This window comes from Dermacentor albipictus, chromosome 2 (assembly GCF_038994185.2).
Source record: "Dermacentor albipictus isolate Rhodes 1998 colony chromosome 2, USDA_Dalb.pri_finalv2, whole genome shotgun sequence".
NCBI classification, from domain to species: domain Eukaryota; kingdom Metazoa; phylum Arthropoda; class Arachnida; order Ixodida; family Ixodidae; genus Dermacentor; species Dermacentor albipictus.
The window spans coordinates 98,266,287-98,273,848 of NC_091822.1; the positions used below are offsets into that span (position 1 = coordinate 98,266,287).

A 7,562-nucleotide genomic window follows, 5' to 3' on the forward strand; every position below is an offset into this window, starting at 1 on the left:
AAACCCCCGAGATCTGGATTCGCTTCGGTTGCACTTTCACGACAGCAGGCAAAGAACTGACTTTTCGTACTTGGAAACTTAAGGTTTTCGTGTAATTCTGCACATGTGAAATTTCGTGGTGTCGCCTATACGTTTAGAAAGCTATTATGCAAGTACTTTTATATCTGCCGTTAATCCAAGCTATTTAAAATTTGAGTGAGCACTCCAGTTCAGAAATATGAGCATTGTGAACTTCTTGAAAATGCCAATTAAAGCTTTTTTTCTCTCTCTGTTTCTCTGTGTATAAAAGAAAAGACAGACTCGCAAGTACCTCTGTATCTTATACAATCAGGAAGGGCCACGTCTCTTTACAAATGAACGTCCAAGCAAACAAACAAAAAAGAAAGCATCGACAAATAAATTCACTTACACGCAGTTACCAGCCCACCTTTGCCCCATTTGATTTGATATCAGCCCATGTTTCTGGAAATAAATTTCCAGTGAAACTACCCGTAAACACAGAAAATGGCTTAGAGGTAGCGTAAAATAAGTAGCTTTGAAAGTAATACACACACATAGTTTAAAAGAATATCTGTTTTTATGCCTTGAAAACTAAACCGAAATTGAAATAACTTCCCCCGACGGGTGTCGCCGCTATCGCCGCTACGTCATTTCCTGCGTCTCGCGGCGGGCCGCCGGGAGCACATGTGTGTGTTCTCCGTGACATTCTTCGAGTTGTGAGTAATTAGATTGTTTTTTGCTGCGTTTAGGTTGTACCACCTCGTTGTTTTCGTGTACTTTTGTGCTCATCGACGCGAAGTGAGCGTCCGGAGTGAAGGCGACGCGATTATGCGTGAGAAAGAAGGGCACCAGCGGCCTACGACATCGGTGTTTCTTTGTGACAGTGTGTTTACTACGCCTACGACGGCCGTCATTCGTGGCGAAGGAGAAAACATCTTCCATTCGGCCTGAACAGTGATGAAGTGGACGTTTTGTTTTTCGGCGGAATCCATCGTCAACATGGTCCATCCACTACGTAAACGAAACGGCGTACCCAGAGTACAGATCGTGACAGCGCTCCGCCTTCAAACCGAGGGCCTTTGCAAGGCGCATGAACTGCTCATATAAAAGGTACGTACGTAGCCACGTTCAGCGTCGCGGTTTTTATCGTGCGTCATTGTGGTAGTAATTTTCGCGTAATTTATTTAAAGGACAGCGCAAGGTGTGTTGGATGCGAGTGTAGTATATGTACTCCAGGCGTAGCCTGTGGGCACCGAATGTGAAAAAGAAAAAAAAAGAATGTTTCATTGTTCACGTGTCCTCAACTAGAGTTGTAGAGAATTAAGTACTGCTACGCGTCAGTATTCGGCGCAGGCAGGGAAATAATACTTGTGGTTTGACTAATTGGTTCTTTCTGTTACCAAAGATGGGCGCAGACTTCTACCGGTGTCGCACGGCCACTTTCGATCACGATTGAGCCTGTTCTGGATCGAAATTTTCGACCGCGATTGGCTCCCGTCCACCGATTGTGCAACGAGGCCAAACGCGTCCAGAAATTCGATTCCAGTCAGGATCGATCGCGGCCAAAAGTGTGCAGTGTGACAACCGTATTAAATGTCGCTTGTGTACTTTCACTCAATTGTTATTTTTTTTTTTTGTCGGAGGTCCCGTGGTAGGTAATGTCGCAGGAAGCTTGCAATGCTTGTGGTTTCATGACTAGAACTAACGCAAAACAAAAGAACCACGACCGTCCCGGCTATGTACTTATCAATCGCTTTAAGTTGTGCTCGTTTGTTATAGAAGCTGTCGTGCTGTTGCGGATGAATGCGTGGTTGCGCTATTTGTTTATAAATTTATCTTTTTGCATAAATAAGCACACCGAGCCTAATCAATTTTTTTCTCGTCCTTGTACTCGTTTCTTGGTTTCACGCAGGCGTGCTTATTATTACTACTATTTGTTTTCTTGTTGTGTGACTGAACCCTGCCTAAGGCGTCCTGTCAGTTGTCAACAGTATTTCTGAAATGAATTGCACTTAGCGTCCTACGGTTATTGTACGCTTCACTACCTTATTTTAATGTCTAGTTATAAAGTGTATGGTTATTGTAACTATTCTTGGCCTTTATATATGTATTTATTAAGCTGGTAAATGCTTAATTGTATTTGCAGTTTTGAGAGGTTCTTTTATTGAGTCGTCAATCTCGAATGGTAATAATGGTGGGTTGTTTTCTTGTGCCCATGCAGTTGCAGTCAGCATGAAGCAATTGCAGTCAGCATGAAGCAATTGCATGGGAACCGACTGGCTGTCTTGGGCCTACACGTTGCTGAAAAGACAGTGAAGACGTCTGACCCGACAGGTATACTTTTTTCATCACAATTGGCCTACATATTTTTTTCACCGGAGGATGAAGACCTCCCCCAGTGAGCTCCAATTACCCCTGTCTTGTGCTAGCTGATTCGAAGTGAAGCCTGCAAAATTTTTTGACTTCATCGTAGTCTACTTCTCTACCGTCCTTGACTACCCTTCTCTTGGCATCCATTCTGTAACTCGAATGTGCCACCGGTTATATGCCCTATGCATTACATGGTTGAAGAAGGCACTTGGGCTAGTTGGTGCTCATTGCAGACTTGAGACATCAATAACTAGCGTGAAAAAGACAACATCAAGAAGCACATAAGAAAGAAGTCTAGACTTCAACTGAAATTTTTGCTACACAGAAACATGGAATGCACAGAATGTCGACGGACAGAAACAACACAGGAGCTATCGGAACAAATTTATGAACAGGTTAATTTCACTTACGAACATTCTTGGTAAGAGCCAGAGACGGGTGCTTACACACCTATTCCCCACTTTTTTGATGCAAAGTGGTTCGTATATTTCCCTATGTACCTGCTTCTGGAGCTGCCTGATCACACGATTGCTTTGAAACTGCTCGGTGCATGAGCACGTATGGCGATTGTTGGCCATGTGGCCACCAGCCACCAAGGCAATCAAAGCTGCCCTATGTGTCCTCAAGCCAAACAGGTCGGTGTTTAAAGGACCGCTTGGGGGAACAAAGATAGGGCAGCTGTCATGGCTGATGTCCATCTGGCCAATCATTGCTGTAAGTGCTCATGCACTGAGCAGTTTCAAAGCACTCATCTGCCCACGCGGCTCTAGAGGCAGGTCGACATGAAAATATTCGAAGCACTTTGCATCGAAAAGCGGGTGATAAGTGTGTAAGCACCCCTTCCCTTGCTCTCGCCAAAAAAGAGTGTTCGTATCTCGAAATGAACCTGCCCATCGATTGGCTCCAATACCGCCTGTGTCAGGCAGGGAAAAGGAAAGATAAATGTTGCTTCCATGCGTTGAGGTCGCATCCCCTGAATCCTATGTTTCTGTGTAGCCAAATTTCAGTTGAAGCCTAGAGTTCTGTCCTGTGTGCTTCTAGCTGTCGTCCGTTGTATTTTTCGCGCTAGTTAATGATGTCTCACATCTGCACTACATGGCCTGACCAGCTCCCTTTTTTTACTCTTTATGTCAGCTAGGATATCAGCTCCTTCATCTACTTTCTGAACCACGCTGCTGTCTTCCTGATTCTGCTGCCATCAGGATAGGAGTGGACATGACAAATGAAACTGAATGTCATTTAGACAGAGGAGCAGTGAGACTTCCTGTGCTTTACCTTTTGCTGTTGTACATAATAGTTGAAATTGCACCAACACATCTTTTCCACCTTGTGATTTTCCCATAGCTGTGGCAAATAAATATATAGGCTTTAAGAAACTAGAAATGCAGTTTGCCTAAGAAAGAGAATACTCTTGCACCTAAAGGTAATGTGTATGATGCTCTGACTCCTTTGATGCATGTGCCTTGAGAGGTGTTGACGTTGTTCTTCATTTCTTTCTCAGTAAGCTTTACTTGATGGGTCTGACTTTGTATAAAGAAATAAGTTCTAAAGAAACTATAATACCTAACAGGCAGAATTGTCCAGGTTGAAAGTCAAGTTTTCTTTCATGACATATTTTTTTCAGGCTGTACTAGTTGATCCATGATGTTCGACAGACAGCGCAGACTTGTACAAGGGAAGTCAAAAGTGGCGAGAAATGGAACAAATGCTATCGCCTCTTTCTCCATCCTTTGTCGAGTTCACATTGTCTAACGTCATCGACCAATACCAACTAGCCCGTTTGCGTACCTGTACTAGTTGAGCCATTTATACTATGGTACTCTAAACCAAATGTGATAAATTCAAAATTGGTGCCTTTTCTATCTTTGTACAAATACCTGTTTCATAAAATAGTTTAAAGTGTTATGGTTGATGTCATGTTTCGACACCACCATAACCTCATAAAATATCTTCATGGATGCAAAAGGTGCCTCTTGTGCAAGTTCCGTTCTAGCCTGACACGGAAAACAAACCTGGCAGAAGGTAGAGCACATGCTCTTTTGTAAACAAAACGCATGATTGCATTTTCTTGGCAGTTATTGCAATGTTTTCTGATGTTTATCTGCATGAACATTAATTATCTCAGCTGCTAAAGACATCACTAGACACTGTGAGCAGAAAAAAGTGATTGTGCAGTACTGCTGAAGTCATGCAACATTATGTTTAAGCAAACTGGCAGGGATGCTAGCTGTTAAAAAGAAAAAGCTGACTTCTAGAAAAATTTGCACTCCTAAATGTGGAATTGAAATTCACTATGCTTATAAGCTACAAAAGTTTTCCAGGATGATCAGACTAGTTACACTGGCCATTTGCTGATTCAATAAGGTTCACTGAAGCTTGTTTTTAAATTCACACTGTTTTTATGCAGGGTGATGATTTTCAGTCTTGTGGAATTTTTAAATATAGTCCTGTTGCATACAGCATAATTCTAGTCCTTGAGCAGGAATATTCAAACACGCAGATATATCTAGCACAAGAAATCGAAACATATTAAACTAATTAAAAAAAATATTATCTTTCGAATGAATTACATTATAGCTAATATAACCGAGAAGAAAGGGGCTTAACCAAGAAACCCGATGTTTATTAATCATATCCTAAGAAGCCAGCAAACACTGACACCAAGGACAAGTTAGGGTAAATTACTTGTGATTAACAAATGAAATAAAGAAATGATAAATTAATGGAAATGAAAGTGGATGAAAAAACAGCTTGCTGCAGGTGGGGAACGAACCCACGTCTTTGCATTACGCGTTAGATGCTTTACCAATTGAGCTACTGCGGGCGCCGTTTCCCCATCACTTTCTTGGGTATTTATGCTTCCTAGTAGAACGCTGGGAGTGTTTGCCAGCGCCACCACATATCTGGGGCACATATTGTAATTTACGAATCATAGCCAGTGAGATTACAAGGTGTATCTACTTGGAATTGATTTCCAGAATGGCGTCAGTTTGGAGATATGCACCATCAAACTTGCCGGAAAAATGCACTGTTGTTCCACTTACTTTTTTAACAAAATGTACTTTTATGCACTGAAGCACAAAAGTGGGTTGTGCACTGATGCACAACCCACTACTTTACCAGTAGTACTGAAAACATTTTGGCTCTTTATCATTAATGCACTGATGTTTAAGCTATAGAATGTCACTTGCCCCATCTTCCTATCTCTTCACGTTCCAAAGTAATTGAGCAATGCATGGCATCCAGTGGTGATGTCCGGTTGAAACAGTGGGCTGTAATTGAATTTCTCACTGCGGATGGTTCTGCGCCCTTCAACATTCATTGCCATCTGAAAGCAGTTTACGGGGATGCCTGTGTTGAAATCAGCACTGTGCGTAGGTGGGCAAGTACTGAGAAACATCAAAATCCAGCCGCATCAAATGTCCAGGATCAGCACCGAACTGGACAGCCCACAATGGCTTCTTATGAGGATCATCAACATCAGGCAGACGAGTTGAATCGGGTCAATCGTAGGATCAAGCAACACCAGATTGCAGCAACACTCGCTATTTCCATTGGTTCAGTGAACCACATAATTAAAAACCTCCTGGGTTACAAGAATTGAACTTGTTGGCTATGCTTCGACTTTTTCGTGTCAGTCGTCAGTTACCGTGACACCCTACAAGCGCAAGTCTTCTTGTAACGCAGGTCTTTAATGATGTGGTTCACTGAGGCAATGGAAATGGCGAGTGTTGCAATCTGGTGCTGCTTGATCCTGCGATTGCACCGAGTCAACTCATCTGCTGATGTTCATGACCCTCATCAGAAGCCATTGTGGGCCATCCATTTCGGTGCTGATCCGGGATCCCGGATCACGACATCAAATCTCGAGATTTGATGTCGTAGGATTTTGGTCTTTCACAGTCCTTGCCCACCTCTGCACAGTGCTGACGTCAACACAGGCATTCCTGTAAACTGCAGTCAAATGGCCATGAATGCTTATATGCGCACAACCTTCCACAGTCAGAAATTCAATTGCAGCCTGTTGTTTCAACTGGACGTCACCACTGGATGCCATGAATTGCTCGATTACTCTGGAACGAGGAGAGATAGGAAGGCGAGGCAAGTGACATTCGATAGCTTAAGCATAAGTGCATCAATGATAAAAAGTTCAAAATGTTTGCTGTAATATTGGCAAAGTAGTGGGCTTGGAGGCAATAATTTCTGAATTGCCCTCATATAGTTGTGTAGCCTGTCTCTCCTACATTCATGATGTGGCAGATTAAATGCCTTATTCTTTCGAAATAACGATTTCCTGGAAGTCAGCACTATCTGTGCTTGTTTTCTTTAACCTGCTCTTCATGCGATCTTGAAATATTAAAGTGAATGATGCAGGGAAGCGCTGCTAGTCATGTTTCGTGTACTTTTCCTGACATTAAATTGCAACAAATCATTTTGCAGGTAGAAAAGAAGCAGATGGCTACAGTGATCAATGAAGAAATGGCTTCATCTATGATGGCTCGCCTTAGGACATTGGAATGGAGCTACAAAAAGGCATCATCATCCTCGCCTGTGCCCTGGAACTTTGGTTTGATTGAGACTGTTCTTCAATGTAGAACGGCCGCAAGACTTGTCACCACAAGGCATAGTGCAAGCTCAAAATATTGTACAGGAGGCTAGAATAAATGACCCTCCATGCAGTCACTCTGTATCTGTGATAAATGGGACCATTTCACACAGAACACTCACAAGTGATAATGTGTTTTCTCTCAAAGTTGCTATGCAGTGCGTTTGTAAACACATTACCTATTGTATGCACACCATACATAACATTTGTGTGTGCTAGCCTAACTGTAGACTTAGAAACAAACAATGAAGTGCATATGTACCCGCTTCCACATGCCGTACTTCAAGGGCTATTATATTGCTCATTACACCCGATAGGTGAAGGGGTAATGTATTCCTGATCACACCCTTACACCCCATGGGTCGAAGGGTAATATGTTGTTCAAAACACCCTCAAGGGATAGGGTGTTATTGGAATATAGAATAACCATCATAAGGGTGTAATTCCCTATAAAACCCAGCTTTTTCAAGGGTGCTAGGGGGTTAGTTATAGACACCGAAAAAAACCCTTAGGGGTGTAAATTATTTTACAGTGCAGTATACTCCCACGTCGGAGTTATTTCCGTTTACAGTGTGGTGGTGTTCGG

General features: G+C 42.6%; 1 long non-coding RNA gene across 1 annotated transcript; it reads left to right on the forward strand.

Annotated features, from left to right (window-relative positions):
- The first annotated feature begins 701 nt into the window (after positions 1–701).
- Positions 702–7,027, forward strand: LOC139055493 (uncharacterized). Its single transcript, XR_011511802.1, has 3 exons — positions 702–1,110; positions 2,222–2,334; positions 6,811–7,027. It is a non-coding gene; the product is annotated as an uncharacterized lncRNA (long non-coding RNA).
- Positions 7,028–7,562: the final 535 nt, after the last annotated feature.